General features: G+C 41.8%; 1 long non-coding RNA gene across 2 annotated transcripts; it reads right to left on the bottom strand.

Annotated features, from left to right (window-relative positions):
* Positions 1–9780: 9780 nt before the first annotated feature.
* LOC105713412 (uncharacterized) lies at positions 9781–16817 on the bottom strand. Of its 2 annotated transcripts, none has more exons than XR_010343763.1 (5): positions 15811–16817; positions 15582–15703; positions 15295–15383; positions 13613–13719; positions 9781–11186 (listed from the first exon to the last, which is right to left on the bottom strand). It is a non-coding gene; the product is annotated as an uncharacterized LOC105713412 (long non-coding RNA). The 2 variants fall into 2 exon arrangements; XR_010343762.1 differs by having other exon boundaries at positions 9781–11191.
* Positions 16818–17846: the final 1029 nt, after the last annotated feature.

The following is a 17846-nucleotide window of genomic DNA, read 5'->3' on the forward strand; positions in this document are numbered from 1 at the left end:
AATTCCTCAAGGATCTAGAAATAGAAATTTCATTTGACCCAGGAATCCCACTACTGGGTATATACCCAAAGGACTATAAATCATTCTACTATAAAGACACGTGCACGTGTATGTTTAGTGAGGCACTGTTTACAATAGCAAAGACTTGGAATCAACCCAAATGTCCATCAGTGATAGACTGGACAAAGAAAATGTGGCACATATACACCATGGAATACTATACAGCCATAAAAAACAAAGAGTTTGTGTCCTTTGTAGGGATATGGATGAAACGGGAAACCATCATTCTCAGCAAACTGACACAAGAGCAGAAACACCACATGTTCTCATTCATAGGCTGGTGTTGAACAATGAGAACACTTGGACACAGAGAGGGGAGCATCACATACTGGGGTCCATTGCAGGACGCTAGGGGAAGGAAGTGGGAGTGAGGGTGGGGAGGGATAGAGAGGGGAGAAATGTCAGGTATAGGAGATGGGAGGATGGAGGCACCTTGCCATGAATGTACCTATACAACAACCTTGCATGATCTGCACATGTACCCCAGAATCTAAAGTACAATAAAAAAATATTTTATGCTTTTAGGGTCATGTAATCTCAGCCACGCCTACTCAACTCTGCCTTTGTGTTGCAAAAGGAGCCACAGAGGATACTGTACAAACGGACCTGCCAGGATCTGGCCCAGGAGCAGTAGCTTGCTGATTGTTGCCTGACCTAGATTGCAGCTCTGAATTTTACCGCCACTATGACATGACAGTGAGCCAGCAAGTAAAAAGATGGAGCTACTCTCGCCTGCTTCCAACCTTCACCACACTGGACATGGAGAGGCCTCTCACTCTGTATTGAGGAAACATCCAGTTCCCCACTGGCACCCCAGCTGCAGATGCTGAGAAGCCTGAAGTCCCCTGGGGAGAGACACAAGCTGGGTGCCTGTCTCATCTGAGTGTCCCTGGGAAGTAAATTCCCCTCAGCATTCTCACTGGGAGGTTATACATTTGGCTACAAATGCCGTTATCGAATACTGCAATCATTGCTTTTTCTTTTCTGGCTGGGAAGTAAATCATACGAACTATTGGATCAAACAGTGTTTTTAAAAGAGCTTGGGTATTCGTATCCACTATCAAGTGACAAGACCTATGGGGTAGCTCTGGAGAGAAGATGTGAGTTACTTCATCACACAGGAAGACACAGAAGGGAGGTCGGGTGCAGTGGCTCATGCCGGTAATTGCAACACTTTGGGAGGCCAAGGCAGCAGGATCCCTTGAGTCCAGGAGTTCGAGGCCAGTTTGGGCAACATAGGAAGACCCTGTCTCTACAAAAAATTTAAAAATTAGCTGGGCGTGGTGGTGTACATCTGTAGTCCCAGCTACTTGGGAGGCTGAGGTGGGTGAATCACCTGAGGCCACATGTTCAAAGCCAGAGGTCAGGAGTTCAAGACCAGCCTGACCAACATGGTGAAACCCGTCTCTACTAAAAATACACAAAAGTAGCTGGGCATAGTGGCACACACCTGTAATCCCAGCTACTTGGGAGGTTGAGGCAGGAGAATTGCTTAACCCCAGGAGGCAGAGGTTGCTGTGAGCCGAGATCGCGCCACTGCACTCCAGCCTGGGCAACAAGAGTGAAACTCCATCTCAAAAAAAATAATAATAATAAAATAAATCTTTTTTAGGAGACAATTGAGTAACATGGGGAAAGTGCACAAGGTGCTGTAAATTGAAAGAAAAAAAAAAACCATCATGTTTAAAGGTAGCAGATATACCAGAATTTCATCTTGTTAATAAAGGAACGGATAGAGAGAAAATCCGGAGGTAAATGTGTAACAACTCATGAGAGTTCTAAGGCTTTTGCTACACGTGGCCAACATTCTCTGTAGAAGGTCACATTTCTACTGTCTCTTTGGTAGTGTAGGACTTGCTCATTCCATTTTAACCTCACAGATACAAACTGTTATTACTTTATAATAGAGTTAACAGCGATTATCTCTAGGTAATAGGACATTAAGTAAAAAGTATTATCTTCTATGTACTTATCTGCATTTAACCAATTTTAGCAATGGATTTGCATCTATTTCCCAATTAAAATATTTGTTTTAAAGAATGAAATTATTTTACTTTAATAAATGATTCCCTCATCACTTATGTAATGATAGAGATGGAAAAATGGTCCCATCATAGAGAAAAAACTGGAGTTTTATGGAAAGGACATGGGATTTGAAATTCATAGAGATGGATTTGCTTCCTTTCTTTATCATCGGTCTATAATTAATTTTTTTTTTAGTCACAGAGTAACAATATGAGGATAATAGCACCAATAATATTTTCAGAGTGTGTTCGTTCTGGTTCTGGGAAGCCCTCTATCAGACTCGCCTGGGGTATTTTAACACCACGGAAGATTTCAAGGACATACACAGACTTCCTAAATCGCTTTCTAGGAGTTGATAGTCCAGGAATCCGCGTGCAAAATTAGCTCACCTGGTCATTCTACAGTTCACTCAATTCTGAAAGCCAACATGCTGCATTAACGAATATTTTTAAATGGAGTGTTTCTTCTTCTAAATTCTTGCAATACCTTAAATCGCCTTAAAGAATGGTCGTCTTTTACTCATTAAAAATAGAGCTCGCTAAAGACCTGAGTGTTTTGTTTAAATCAATCAGGTTAAATGAGAATTGACTGTGGCAAAATTGAAGTCCATTTGGGGATATGTAAATAAGTGCTCCCAAAATGCACTTGAAATTAACGTCTAAGATCTGTTCTAAGAATTCCCCTAAGCTCTTCTATAACTCTATTCATGTGATTGGTTTTCTTTCCCTATTCTGTCTGTTCTTATTCTACAGTTGATGGAACTCTGCTCATCTGAAAGGATTTGCCAAATGGCTAGAGTTTCGGGGTCTGAAAGGAAGACGCTTGCTGCTTGGGTGTTCTAAGATTCTGAACTTCCTCAGCTGTAGTGTCACAGATGCAGGGAGGCAGGCACACAGAGAAGCATTTCTCTTCATTAATAAAGGAGGTTAACCTTAACATTTCTTGGCAGCTGTTTCAGCAGAGTTTGTTATCATGACAAGCATTTTTGTTAAAGACTCACAATGATAAATAATATGTCACAACAGCTGCCAAAATGTGTTTTATGCAGTGAGTTTCCATATGTAGCTTAGGAGGGTTTTTTTAAGAATCGTCCCTGGGACTAACCATGTCCTGTTGGCTGAAGGCAGCTATAGAGGGTGGTATGGTTTGGCTGTGTCTCCACCCAAATCTCATTTTGAATTGTAGCTTCCATAATTCCCACGTGTTGTGGGAGGGACCCAGTGAGATAACTGTGGATTATGGGGGTGGTTCCCCCATACTCTTCTTGTGGTTGTAAGTTTCACAAGATCTGAAGGTTTTATAAGAGAAACCCCTTTTGCTTGATTCTCATTCTCTCTTGCTGCTGCCATGTAAGAAGTGCCTTTTGCCTTCCACCATGATTGTGAGGCCTCCCCAGACACACAGAACTGAGTCCATTAAACCTCTTTTTCTTTACAAAATACCCAGTTTCAGGTATGTCATTATCAGCAGAGTGAAAATGGACAAACACAGAGGGAATCCTCAATATAAACGTAACAGACCAATGGTGCTTTATTTCTAATTCACAGTTTAGTCTGAAGTCTATAAAGGCTTTACTCTCATGTCAACTAAGGTTACAGCAAGATGTGAGCTAGTGCCTTGAGAAGGGCTCTTAGCATTTGCCCTGTTGACACTTCCCCTGCCTCCTCCTCCAACAAGCAGCTTCATCTCTCGCCTGAATGGTTACCCCAGCCTCTCTTGCAATCTCCATTCCATTCCCCACACATCTACCAGGCATCCAATTCTTTTTCCTTTTTTTGTTAGCTTTTATTTTCTTAGAGACAGGGTTTTGCTGTATCGCTCAGGCTGTAGTTGGAGTACAGTAGCACAATCATAGCTTACTGCAGCCTCCAAACTCCTGGGCTCCAGTGATCCTCCTGCCTCAGCCTCCCAAGTACTACAGGAGCACGCCACAGTGCCCAACTAATTTTTCAAATTTTTGGTAGAGACAGAGTCTTGGTTTGTTGCCCAGGCTAGTCTTGAACCCCTAGCTTCAAACAAGCCTTCCTCCTCATACTTCCAAAGCACTGAGATTACAGGTATGAGCCATGGCATCCAGCCCCAATCAGTTTTCTTAAATATATATCAGAACATGCTTCTCCCCTACTTATAAGTAGTAAAATAGGCCAGACACAGAAAGAAAAATACTGCATAATATTACTTACATGTGGAATCTTAAAAAAAGTTGAATATTTAAAAACAGAATATAAAAGCGGTCACCAGGAGTGGGGAAGAGAGGAGAGATGTAATTCAAAGGGTAGAAAGATGCAGTTATGTAGGATTAATAAATCTAGACATATAATGTATAGTGTAAGGACTATGGTTAGTAATAGAGTATTATACTGTGTGCTAAAAATTTTCTGAGAAGGCTGGGCATGGTGGCTCATGCCATCTCTAATCCCAGCACTTTGGGAGGCTGAGGCGGGGAGGATCACCTGACGTCAGGAGTTTGAGACCAGCCTGGCCAACATGGTGAAACCCTGTCTCTACTAAAATACAAAAATTAGGCAGGCATGGTGGTGCATGCCTCTCTCTAATCCCAGCTACTCGGGAGGTTGAGGCAGGAGAATTGCTTGAACCCAGAAGGTGGAGGTTATAGTGAGTTGAGATCATGCCACTGCACTCCAGCCTGGGCAACAGAGCCAGACTCCTTCTCAAAAAAAAAAAAAAAAAAAAAAAAACTGATGAGAACAGATTTTAGGTGCTCTTACCATTAAAAAAAAAAAAGGTAATGGAGTGAAATGATGGGCATGCTAATTTTCTTGGCTGTAGTAACCTTTTTAGTGTGTAAGTACAAATGTATCAACACATAATCTATTGTGTACCTTAAATATATGCAATATACAAAAACCTTCAGTAATTTTACCCTACGAGAATATTGTTGACTGCTTGAGATCTGCCCGTCTCTGCAATCTAATTTCCTATGACTTTGTCCTGTGCTCACTCCATTTTTCTGTGGTTTCTGGCATGTGCCAAGTCCTTTGTCTGTCTCTAGGTTCTCACACACCTGCTCCCACTCTCATGGGTACTTTCTGCCTCACAGAAGATTATCTTCTCAGCAGTTCAGTTTTAGCTTAAAAGCGAGGTTGACACAGAGAAGAAATGGAATGCCATAGATTACAACTCATTAGTAATGAGATCAACATTAGTTGGCCCTAAAAAGAACCTTCCTTAACTCAGAATGGAGAGGTGGTGATCACCAGGCATGGTCATTAGGAGCCAGGCATTTCCAGTTCACATCAGGCCACGTGGCTGATGCGACCTCATGATCACTTTAGGGTTGGGTAGAATCACGTGACTAAAACTGGCTGAGGAATGGATGAAGAAATAACGGGATTCGTTTCCAGGCCAGAATATTCACATGCCAGTATGACTAGGGAGAGCTCTCTCACATTCTAGTATAACAACAGTCGATACTCTGGCTAAAGTTTCCAGAATGGTCCTGAAGCTTCTAGAAGGACGACAATGCTAAGCAGAGCCCCAGCCACCTGTGACAGACATCAGCACAAGCAAGGAATAAAGTTGTTGTTTATCTGACTGAGACACTGGGAGTGTTTATTAACACAGCATCATTTAGCTTACCTTGGCAATATAAGAATGGCATAAAATAAGACAACAGTAGCATGGAAAAACAAAGCAGAAAACAACCAACTAGAAGAGTGCATCCCTAGATAATAACTGTTAGCATGTTTCTTTATTACTTAATTTTATTCTAATATTAAATGAATGTTAACTGATGGATAACATAAAATACACTTCTTACTGTGGGTCAAACTTATTTGATAAATTGTATTGTAAAGGTCTTTCCAGAACACTGATGGCATTATTTAAATGCAAATTTACTTTATACATTATGCAATATTTCTATGGCAAACTTACAATGTGTCAGAGAACTTTCAAATATTGTAATATCTCATTGTAATATTTATGTAACCCTAGAAAAAGTGTAAAGATTGGTATGTTTGCCTCCACTTACACATCAGAATATTAGAGCCAGTGTATGTGAATTCCCTAATACCACACAGCTGGGTTATTAAGTCCTGAATTTCCTGAATTCTACCCCCTGGATTATTTCCACTGCACCTGAGGACAAGGTTTCTCTGAGAGTCCATTGCTCTTGGCTTTGGGCTAATAGGCTGGAGTTCCGTATAACTGTAATTTTCTCTTCTGATTTATGTGCCCACAGGCTATTGCTTTCATTGATTTTTGCCTTTTTATTATTCTTTTACCTTATATAGATTTGTGACATTCTGGCTCCAAGATGAAAATTGTATCCTTCAATGCCATGAGTATGGCTAATACATGCAAATATTATCATATAAAAATTAAAATATGGTAACATGGCTTGGGTAAGTTGCCCTATTGAACTCTTGATTTCTGTAAAGTAAGATGTGTCTTGGATATAGCCCAATGGACCCTAGACTAGAGAGACATCAAACTCCACCCCACCCATTTCTTACTTCAGTGCAGGGCTGCAGGGATTCTACAGTTCATTAACATGAATAAACTCACTCTGAGATAGGGGTGGATGTAAAAGATCACCAAATATAGGCCTTTGACTATATTTTCCCTTAATTAAATGTTCCTGACTTAGGGCAAATGGGAGTCTGGCAGGGTGGTGGGTTTGCAATAGTCAGGATTAGGGAGCTGAGGTGTTTGCAAGTGGTAGAGACTCAACTGAAGAAACCCAAAGCAAAAAAGAACACTTAGCGTCTTGGATAATTAAAAACATCTAAAACAGTGCCAGTTTCAGGAACAGTTGGATCCTGGAGCTCAAGTGTCATCAAGGACATGTCGTGCTTCCTTTCTCAAAACTCGTCTCCTTGACTTGGCCTCCTTTCAATCTAGATTGTCATAAATTAGGATATAATTTTCTTAAGATCTGTCTCCTTCTTTTCCTCCAGCATGTTTATTCTTCAACCTCCTCTGCTCAGAGGCAGACAATGGCCACAGTGGCAACTGGACCAGAGGCCTTCATCCAGTTGTCAGCAGCAGCGGCAGGCAGGGTGATCCATTTCCTAATCTGCCTTTCTTTGCCTTCAGCACAAGGAAACAGCCAGTGATGGAATAACTGTGCTTGAGCAGCTCATGCTGGCAATGCACCTGCTAAGTATTAAAGTAGAAGCTGTTGTTTCCCCTACAGACATTTCTGTTTGGGTTTCTATACATCTACATGCTACATACAGATATCATGTCTAATTGAACACAAAGAGCTGACTCAAAGCATATCAAAAAATTTTGATGCACCATTTCCCATCCTTACCTACCTTCCTGCTGGAACTTCCCAGAGAGGTACTGACCAGGGAAGATCTTGCTCGTCCTGCTCAAATATGCTGTTACATTTTCAGAATCCACAGGCTTTTTCAGGATTGTTTCTTTTCTCTCTCACTCATCCGTTCTTTCATCATTGAATCAAAAGTAAAAGCCGGAAAAGGGATTCTAACACATGACTTCAACCAGCAGCCTCACTAGACGGGTGGTCATTGCCTGGCCAAGACTTTTCAGCAGTGATGTTCATTCCAGGATAAACATCAGGATGAAGCATCTACCCCAGAGTTCTGAAGAGCTGTTGACACAAGAAGGCACCTGGGCTCCTCAGGCCAGCAACACGAGCAGTGGAAACACAGCCGAGCCTGGTGCCACAGAGGCAGGTCCGAAATACGGTTCTGATATTCGTCATCTTAGAAAGTCATGTAAGTTTGGATTTTTATTTGTTTTAAGGGACATAGCCTCCTATTATAATGTCTCATATTATCTTCTTTTTATTTCTTGAGGTTTGAATTCTTGAAAGGTAATGTCTGTACATGCTGAAAAAAATAAGAGCACTAACAACCATCCAATAAAAAATAGGCTCACATTGGCGGTGTCTTAGTTCTTAAGCTAGGTTGTAAGAAAACGGGTATTTATTTTGCTCTCATTTCTTTATGTATGTATATCATCGTATATGTTTATATGGGGTGTAACATATGTATGCATGCATGTGTGTATGAAAGTCTCATTATTACTCTTGAATCCAGTATTATATTATTTATATGATAAATTTATAAGTTTACCTCCTCATTTGTTTACAGATAAGAGAGAAATTCATGCATAAAAATGCACACATATTAATATCTCCCATTTTTAACATAAATGCTTTCCAATTTTATAGTGTTCTACACTTGCTTTTTGTACTTAAACTTTCTTGGCAAATATCAGTACAGATAGATAGACATACAGATAGATGATAGATAGACAGACAGATGATAGATAGATAGACAGACAGATGATAGATAGATAGATGATAGATAGATAGATAGATAGATGATAGATAGACAGATGATAGATAGACAGATAGATGATAGATAGATAGATAGATAGATGATAGACAGATGATAGATAGATGATAGATAGATAGATAGATAGATAGATGATAGACAGATGATAGACAGATAGATGATAGATAGATGATAGACAGACAGATGATAGACAGATAGATGATAGATAGATAGATAGATAGATAGATGATAGACAGACAGACAGATGATAGACAGATAGATGATAGATAGATAGATAGATACACAATTTTTTAAATGACTCTTTGGTCCTCTGTTTTAGAACTGACTTCTCCATATTCTACCCAGGCAACTCCTACTGGTGAACATTTACATTGTTTGCAATCTGTTCCTGCTACAAGCAATGAGGCAACATGCATCCTTGAACAAGTGCTTGGGTGCACCATTTCCTATATCATCTGTGGAATTAATGTAAACAGACATGCTGAGTTGAAGAATGTACATTAAAACTTAATAGTGATTGTTGAGCTGTTGTAAGAAGCTTTTCCTTCAACAAGTCTCAGGTGGCTCATCTGTAGAAAGCAGACCACACCAGGTAACTTACAGGGCAAGGTAGTTACCGTATCTCTCCAGTGGGAAATCCCCATTGAGGTCATCTGTTATCCTCTCCCTTTCTCTCCACTTGAGCCAATAATTCTGTCTGTCCCTAAAACAAGTCAAGGTTATTTACGGCCTGGAAACTTTGCCATTGCTTGCAGATGTCTTAGAGCAGCCCCCACTTCACACCCCACCCAGGTGCACTCATAGCCAATCAGTTCTCCTGAGTCACAACTCCTGAAGTGGCCTTCCTGGATGCTCAGCTTACGATTGTGCCCCCAATTCTATCCCCAGCCACTCTCTATCACATGACTTTTTCATTTTCTTCATACCACACATTATTTTATTTTATTTTATCTTTTTGAGATGGAGTCTCACTCTGTTACCAGGCTGGAGTGCAGTGGTGTGATCTTGGCTCACTGCAATCTCAGCCTCCTGGGTTCAAGTGATCCCCCCGCCTCAGCCTCCTGAATAGCTGGGACTGCAGGCACATACCACCACTCCTGGCTAATTTTTTTTGTTTTGTATTTTTGTAGAGATGAGTTTCACCATGTTAGCCAGGATGGTCTCTGTCTCCTAACCTTGTGCTCTGCCCACCTCGGCTTCCCAAAGTGCTGGGATTGTGGGCATAGCACACATTATTAACGACACTCACTCTGTTGGTTACGCATCCATTTACTGATTTTCTGTCTTTCTCCAGAGTGTTAGCTCCATGTGTGCCAAGACCTTGTCTTCCTTGCTGACTGTGCCTAACATAATGCCCAGTGCATAGTGCAGATGGAATAATTACCAGCTGAATAAATAATTACTGAATGCATGAATGAATGTTTATTTGTAGATGACTGATGTTGTATGTATATAAAAATGTTAACCAATTCACAGATGAGCTACCTCAAACTGATGAATGAGTTCCGTAAAATTTCAGGATACAAGATAATATACAAAATTCAAATGCATTTCTACATGTTAGCAATGCGTATTCTAAAATGAAGTGAAGAAAGCAGTTCTATTTATTATATCATCAAAAATAGAAACAAATCTAATAAAAGATGAATACAATTATTGCACTGAAAACTAGGAAACATTGAACATTGTGAAAGACGGCATAAATAAATGGAAAAGTGCATGTGAGTGGATAAGAAGACCTTAATATTACTGAGAGAGTAACCCGGAAATTGATCCTCAAATTGATCTACAGATCAATGTGATCTTTATTAAAATTCCAGTTGGTTTGGTTGGAGAGACCAGTGCATATAATATTCATACAGAAATGGCCTGGTGCAGTGGCTCACGCCTGTAACCCCAGCACTTCGGGAAGCCAAGGCAGGTGGATGAAGAGGTCAGGAGATTGAGACCATCCTGGCTAACACCGTGAAACCCTGTCTCTACTAAAAATACAAAATATTAGCTGGGTGTGGTGGTGTATACCTGTAGTCCCAGCTACCCAGGAGGCTGAGGCAGGATAATCACTTGAACCCAGGAGACGGAGGGTGCAGTGAGCCAAGATTGTACCACTGCACTCCAGCCTGGGCAACAGAGTGAGACTCCATCTCAAAAAAAAAAAAAAAAATTCATACAGAAATGCAAGAGACCCATGGCATAGAAAACAATCATAAGTGACTCATATCTATCAGAATCACCTTTATACAGAAAACATTAAAAGGAGACAAGATTATTTTCCAGAAAGTGATGGGCATAAGGGTTTCCATCTAAAGCGTCTTTTCACTATGAGAGAATTCGCGTCACTAAAGCAGAGTTTAGATTCAAAGGCAGAGCACAGCAGCTTTTCTCTTCTCTACCCTCTTGCCTGCTCTGGATTCTCTGTTTTGAGCATGTAAACACCATCTCCCTAGAAAACTGAAGGCGGAAATATAACCTTATCTTTTATTAAAGTTTTCCTTAAAAAAAAATGCTATGCTTTTGTTTTCTATAGAGCAGGATAGACCTAGCAGTACAAACGAGGGAGAAATATGTACCAAGCAGTACTAGTTTGCTAGGGCTGCATAAGAAAATACTACAGATGGGGTGCCTAGAGCAGCAGAATTTTTCTTCTCACAGCTCTCGAGGGTGGAAGTTCAAAATCGAGGTGTCAGCAGCTTTGGTTTCTCTTGAGGGCTGTCTCCTTGGAGGGCAGATGTGGCCTTCTTGCTGTGTTCTCACGTGGCCCTTCCTCTGTGCACTCACCGTTCGTGGCTCTCTGTGTACCCTGACCTGTTCTAGAAAAGACACCAGTAAGACTGGATTGTGGATGGACGTGGTGGCTCATACCTGTAATCCCAAAACTTTGAGATGTTGGCACAGGAGAATTGCTTGAGCCTAGGAGTTGGAGACCAGCCTGTGCCATATAGTGAGACTCCTGTCTCTATGAAATAATAAAAATAAATAGCTGGGTGTAGTGATGCATAACTGTAGTCCCACCTACTCAGGAGGCCGAGATTGCTTCAGCCTGAGAGTTGAAGGTTGCAGTGAGCTGTGATGGCACCACTGCACTCCAGGCTTTTTTCAGACAGAACAAGATCCTATCAAAGAAAGAAGGAGAGAAAGAAAGAGAGAAAAAGAGAGAAAGAAAGAAAGAAAGAAAGAAAGAAAGAAAGAAAGAAAGAAAGAAAGAAAGAAAGAAAGAAAGAAAGAAGAAAGAAAGAAAGAAAGGAAGAAAGGAAGAAAGAGGATGGATTGTAGCCCATGCAAATAGCCCTATTTTATTTACCTCTGCAAAGATCCTATGTCTAAACACAATCACAGTCTGAGATGCTTGGCATTAGGACATCAATATATGAATTTTGAAGAGACACAATTTAGTCCGTAACACTCCCCCTCCATCTTTCTTGTGTTCACAGGAAAATGGCCTTCCCATGGCACTCTGGCAGAAATTCATCCTAGTCTGGGCCAAGCTATGGCAATAGAAAAATAATGCTTTCCATGTGGCAATCCACACTGGAAGCTAGATGGTTTGTCCTTTATTCCTTTATCAGTGCTTTATACATTGTCTGGTGCATTCACTTAGAAGGATGAGATGCTGAACGGGGAATGAGGAAACTGAAGCTTGCTATTAATGATGCGGAAGTGCTAAGTCAGAGCAGTCACAGTGACGTCAGCATGACATAGGATCATCATTATGCCCTGGCCATGTGAGCCATTTAACAGGACGGTCAACAGGGACAGCAGAGGGAAACACCACCAGTGATGTCAACTGGAGGCCCTCTGGAGGGGACTGACCCACAGATGTCCAGGCGGCCTCAGGTCTGTCTTTACGAGACAGGTGCCTCTAGAGAAAGCATAGATTAGAAAGGAGTTGTCCAGCATGACTACAAGTTTTTGACTCATTCAAAAATATTTATTTAAAACCTCTGATTTGCACGGTCTAGAGATATAACAGTATATAAGACAAGAGATAATAATAATAATAATAAATCAGGCCAGGAAATTTAAATGTGGCATTCAATAGTGCAGAATGAGAGGAGAAACACGGGGATTGTTTTCCATAGAACGTCAATAGCAGCCAGACGTGGGGGCTCACATCTGTAATCCCAGCACTTTGAGAGGCAGAGGTGGGCAGATCACGAGGGCAGGAGTTTGAGACCAGCCTGACCAACACGGTGAAACCCAGTCTCTACTAAAAATACAAAAATTAGCCAGGCGTGGGAGTGGATCCCTGTAATCCCAGCTACTCAGGAGGATGAGGAAGGAGAATCACTTGAACATGGGCGGCGGAGGTTGCAGTGAGCCGAGATCATACCATTGCACTCTAGCCTCAAAACAAAACAAAACAAAACAAAACAAAACAAAACAAAACAAAACAAAACAAAACAGAAAAACGTCAATAGCAGTGACCATTGCAGAGAAGACTGCACTTAGAGCGACAAAGCCTTAGCACGGAGTGAGTGGAGAGGAAACGGTGACTGCTTACAGAAAACTTACGAAGATGGGGAAGGGTGGTTAGAAACACAGAGAATCAGTAGGTAGGCAAAAATCTCATGAAGCCATGGGATATTTCTGCATCCATAAGCAGACGTGTAGTATGCTCAAAACCAAAGTGGTCCCTGCAAAGACTTGGTAACAGGTGATTATCTGTGGTCTATCCCTGCCGAGGATCAACCCAATTCCCCTTTCTGGTAAGAGGATCAATATTTTCCTCAGTGACTTTCCCAGGCTCAGACCACAGGGTCTGCATGACGCTGGTCTCACCCCACCCCAGTTCCATGGTTGAAAAACTCCAGTGGGCCTCCAGATGACATCACTGACCAGCGATGTTTCTCTCTCCTGTCCCTGTTGACAGTCCTGTTAAATGGCCCACGTGGTCAAGGCATAATGGAGGTCCTTATATCATGATGACCTGGCTAACCTGGGCAAGCTGTTTACAGTAAGGCAGCTCATACTTTCTCTTTACCAATGAGCTTCAGCTCCAGAAAATCATCCCAGACATCTCTGGGTTTCAGAGCCAAGTTTATCCCCATATTTAAGCTCAGGCAGCTCAGATACGCTGCCCAGCTTCAGTATCACAGGCAGTTTAGGTAAGTGTGTTAGAATAATGGCCCCCCATGGCTTGGGATTGCTTGAGCCCAGGAGCTCAAGACCAGGTTGTACAACATAGTGAGATCCCATCTCTACAGAAAATTAGCTGGCATCGTGTTGCACACCTGTAGTTCCAGCTACTCTGGAGGCTGAAATGGGAAGATCACCAGGACGTTGAGGCTGCAGTGAATCGTGATTGTCCTACTGCACTCTAGCCTGAGTAACAGAGATCCTGCCTCAAAAAAAAAAAAAAATGTCATCAATCCAAAGAGATTTAACATTGGTCCCTGCACAAGAAAATTTCACAAGCTTGAAAGTTTACCATAATAATAAACATTTACATAAGCTTACATAAGAGCAATTACAAATTGTGAAGTGAAAAAGAAACTTTTCTAAAATACCAGTAGTAGAAATTTGATTCATTATGCAAGATGAAAGACAAAATTATCTTTTCATTTTCTCTACAGAGATTGATATTACAATATTGCCACCATAATGTAGAGGCAATCGAAAATATGCTGAAAATGTATAGGGAAAAGAAATTTAAAATGTGTGACAGTTAATTAAAATAATGATGCTATTTTTCTATATTTTGTAATGTTTGCCATATTTGTTAACTTTTGAAAATTTGTCATTTAAGATTTTTTTCATTTTAAATAAATGTTTTCCTTTATACCTAAAAAAATAAATAACTAATGTCCCCCAAGAGATATCCAGGTTCTAATCCCCAGAATCTACGAATATGTTACCTTACAAAGCAAAAGGTCATTATGTTTTCAGATGGAATTTAGATTTCTAATTAGTTTATATTAAAATGGGAAGATGGCCCTGGATTGTCTGGATGGGCCCAGTACATCACAAGAGTCCTTACAAGGAGAAGAAGAGATTGGAAGGTGATACTTTGACCTCCGACATTGCTAGCTTTGAAAACAGTGGGGTAGGACCGTGAGCCCATGAGTGCAGGTAACCTCTGGACACCAGGAGGGGCCCTCAGTTTAAAGTTTACAGCAAACAACAATAGCAAATAGGAACCCCGATCCTACAATCACAAGGAACTGAATTCCACCAACAACCAGAAAGAGCAAGAAAACAGATTCTTCCCTAGAGTCTCCGGAAGGACACACAACACTGCCCATGCCTGGATTTTAGCATGATGAGTCCCATTTTCAGAATCTGACCTACAGAACAGTAGGCTGACACATCTGTGGTTTTTCTCTTTTCTTTTCTTTTTTTTGAGACAGTGACTTGCTTCGTTGCCCAGGCTGAAGTGCAGTGGCATGATCCTGGCTCACTGCAACCTCTGCCTCCCAGGTTCAAGCAATTCTCCTACCTCAGCCTCCCAAGTAGCTGGGATTACAGGTGCGTGCCACCACTTCTGGCTAATTTTTGTAATTTTAATAGAGACAGGGTTTTACCATGTTGGCCAATTTGGTCTCAAACTCCTGACCTCAGGTGATCCCCCCACCTCGACCTCCCAAAGTGCTGCCGTTACAGGCATGAGCCACCATGCCTGGCCACATTTTTTTTTTAAACCACTTAAGTTTGTGGTCATTGCTGCAGTGGCAACAGAAAACTAGTGTAGCAGAGAAGGCCACTAGCTCAGCAACCTCAGGCTTTAGTTGAACATGTTCATCGGCAGCTGAGCAGAGCAGCACAGCGATGCTCCGTGAGCACCGTCAGGAAACTACACAGCATCAACATGGCCCCTCACACCAGGCTTCATGATGGGTGATGTGAAGGTAAAATAGAAAAAATATTAAAAAAGACACAGTTCCAGAAATCAAAAAACTTTCAGTTGATCAATTACCTCACTTAAGGTTTTCAAAACCAGGCACGCACTCAGTTTTGTATTTGTGTACTTGCTTGAAGTAACATTAAAGACGGGATAAACTCATCCTAATAATAAAAGGAAACTCACAGTAAGAAACAGCACCATAGTAAAAACAGCAAGAGCAGGTTTCTGGTTTGTTGTGAAGAGTTGGGGGACCCGGTGTTGCTGATTTCCATTCACACGTGGACGCAAGTGTCTGTGTCCTCCAGGTCCTCCAGCTCACCATTCTTGTCACTTCCCATTTTTACTCTCACTACACTCACCTCACTCATTGCAATTCTGAGCCTGGTTGTCTGGAGGAACTTTATATGATGAATCTTGAGTTATGATGTCCTCAGCACCTTGGCACACCCATTGGGAGCGTCATCAGCGTCTGACTATGGACCTACCCTCAGGAAGTTTACAGTACAGAGGACAGAAAGAAAACACAAAAACACAAGTGAACAACAGATACCAGGCAGCCTGCATGGCTACGTATTTGTTCTTCCATACCTCTACGCTGTGAAGAATCAGATTGATGTCATTGTTTTCAGGAAACGGTCCATTTTTGCTTTGCCATTCCTTTGTACTCTGCAGCAGTCTGCTACAGCCTTGTAACAAAGATGTATGCAGAAACAGCAATGTTTGGAGAATGTTGTCCCTCACTCCTTGGCAGGTCTGTGGGGCAGCAGTGTCCCCGACAGACACTTCTTACCAGAAGTGACTCACGTCCCTGCAAAGCTGGCCTGGTTTCTACATGGCTGCCTCTCAACTGGGAATGCTGAACCACCCACAAGGGATACTCGTAGGACAAGTCTGCTGTGGTTGTAAAATCACAGAGAGGTTGCACGCATCTCCCGGGGATGGACGGGTTCTGTTCCATTAGCTTTCCAGCTGCTGGGCGCCTCATGGTGCTGTCACCGCCTCTGTCTCCAAGTTTCCCTGGACTGGAAGGAAGACATAATTTTATAATTGCTGCCTATAGATGAGCTGCCTCAATGGCCAAAGGTAAATATTTTTCAAAGGAAGACATGTTTCTGGAGAAATAAAAAAAGATTGGCAAATTAGCCCTAAAGTCCACAGCAACACTTCTCTTGTTATTTTTTTCTTTTATTTTTTTCTAAATACCCCTTATCCCTTTTTGGCACTCTGGAAAAGAACCAGGGCTTCTACAACTGATTCTAAATAAATGAAGGCACCAACATTTCCCTTAAGGGGATCCGTGTTTTAAGCTCAGCCTTTAATTATGAGATAATCCTTCATTTCCCATTTAAAGAAATTTCTGCCAGAAAGTGGAAGTCTGTTATTGTACACAGAACACTTCCCGGGGCTATAATGAGCTTAGTGATGCCAGCAACTGGGAATTAAACCTTCCTCTAGGCCCAGCTTCAACCCCAGAACCAGTCACACAGGGCCATCAATCAGTGCTTGTTGAACAGATGAGGGATGGAAGTCTTTTCTAATTATGTAACACCTTACTTCTTACAAATATGTTGAGATTTCCATCCCTATACAGTAAATTGAACCCATGACTAGATTTCCTTTTCTCCCCCTGGGATCATGGTAAATTGTGTGAAGGAAAAAAAGGTGATAGCAGTCAGGCGTGGTGGCTCATGCTTGTAATTCCAGTACTTTGGGAGGCTGAGGCAGGTGGATCATTAGGTCAGGAATTCGAGACCAGCCTGGCCAATATGGTGAAACCCCAGTCTTCCAGCACTTTGAGAGGCCGAGGCGGGTGGATCACGAGGTCAAGAGATCGAGACCGTCCTGGTCAACATGGTGAAACCCCGTCTCTACTAATACAAAAAGCAAATTAGCTGGGCATGGTGGCGCGTGCCTGTAATCCCAGCTACTCAGGAGGCTGAGGCAGGAGAATTGCCTGAACCCAGGAGGTGGAGGTTGTGGTGAGCCGAGATCGCACCATTGCACTCCACCCTGGGTAACAAGAGCAAAACTCCAACTCAAAAAAAAAATAATAATACAAAAATGAGCCGGGCGTGGTGGTGGGAGCCTGTAATCCCAGCTACTCCTGAGGCTGAGGCAGAAGAATTGCTTGCACCTGGGAGGTAGAGGTTGCAGTGAGTCGGGATCACACCACTGCACTCCAGAGCGAGACTCTGTTTAAAAAAAAAAAAAAATTGCTTACGCCTTCATCGATCCACAAGGCTAGAAGCAAATAGTTGTCTGAAGGAGGCCCACACATTTGCTAAGGTCCTATGGATTGTTCACGATACAAGATACTGGATAGAGCTCCAGGAAAGAGCCCTCATTTCTTCATACTCACGAGGAAACGCTCATCCTGGAGAACTTGAGTTAAAAGAGTAAGGTAAAGAGTGTGGCCCAGCAGGTAATTTGTGAGAAGGATGAACCAGAAGTTCCCATGAAAAATATTAGAAAACAGGAATAATAACAGCTAAAATGTGTGGAAAATATTAGAAAACAGGAATAATAACAGCTAAAATGTGGGCCGTTTCCTCTATCTGTCAGCAAATTATCCAGTACAAAATAAGATCAACAAAAATATAAGGATATGGGCTGGGTGAAGTGGC

Source organism: Aotus nancymaae, unplaced genomic scaffold (genome assembly GCF_030222135.1).
Source record: "Aotus nancymaae isolate 86718 unplaced genomic scaffold, 86718_ANA_hifiasm-v0.15.2.pri h1tg000021l, whole genome shotgun sequence".
In the NCBI taxonomy this organism is placed as follows: domain Eukaryota; kingdom Metazoa; phylum Chordata; class Mammalia; order Primates; family Aotidae; genus Aotus; species Aotus nancymaae.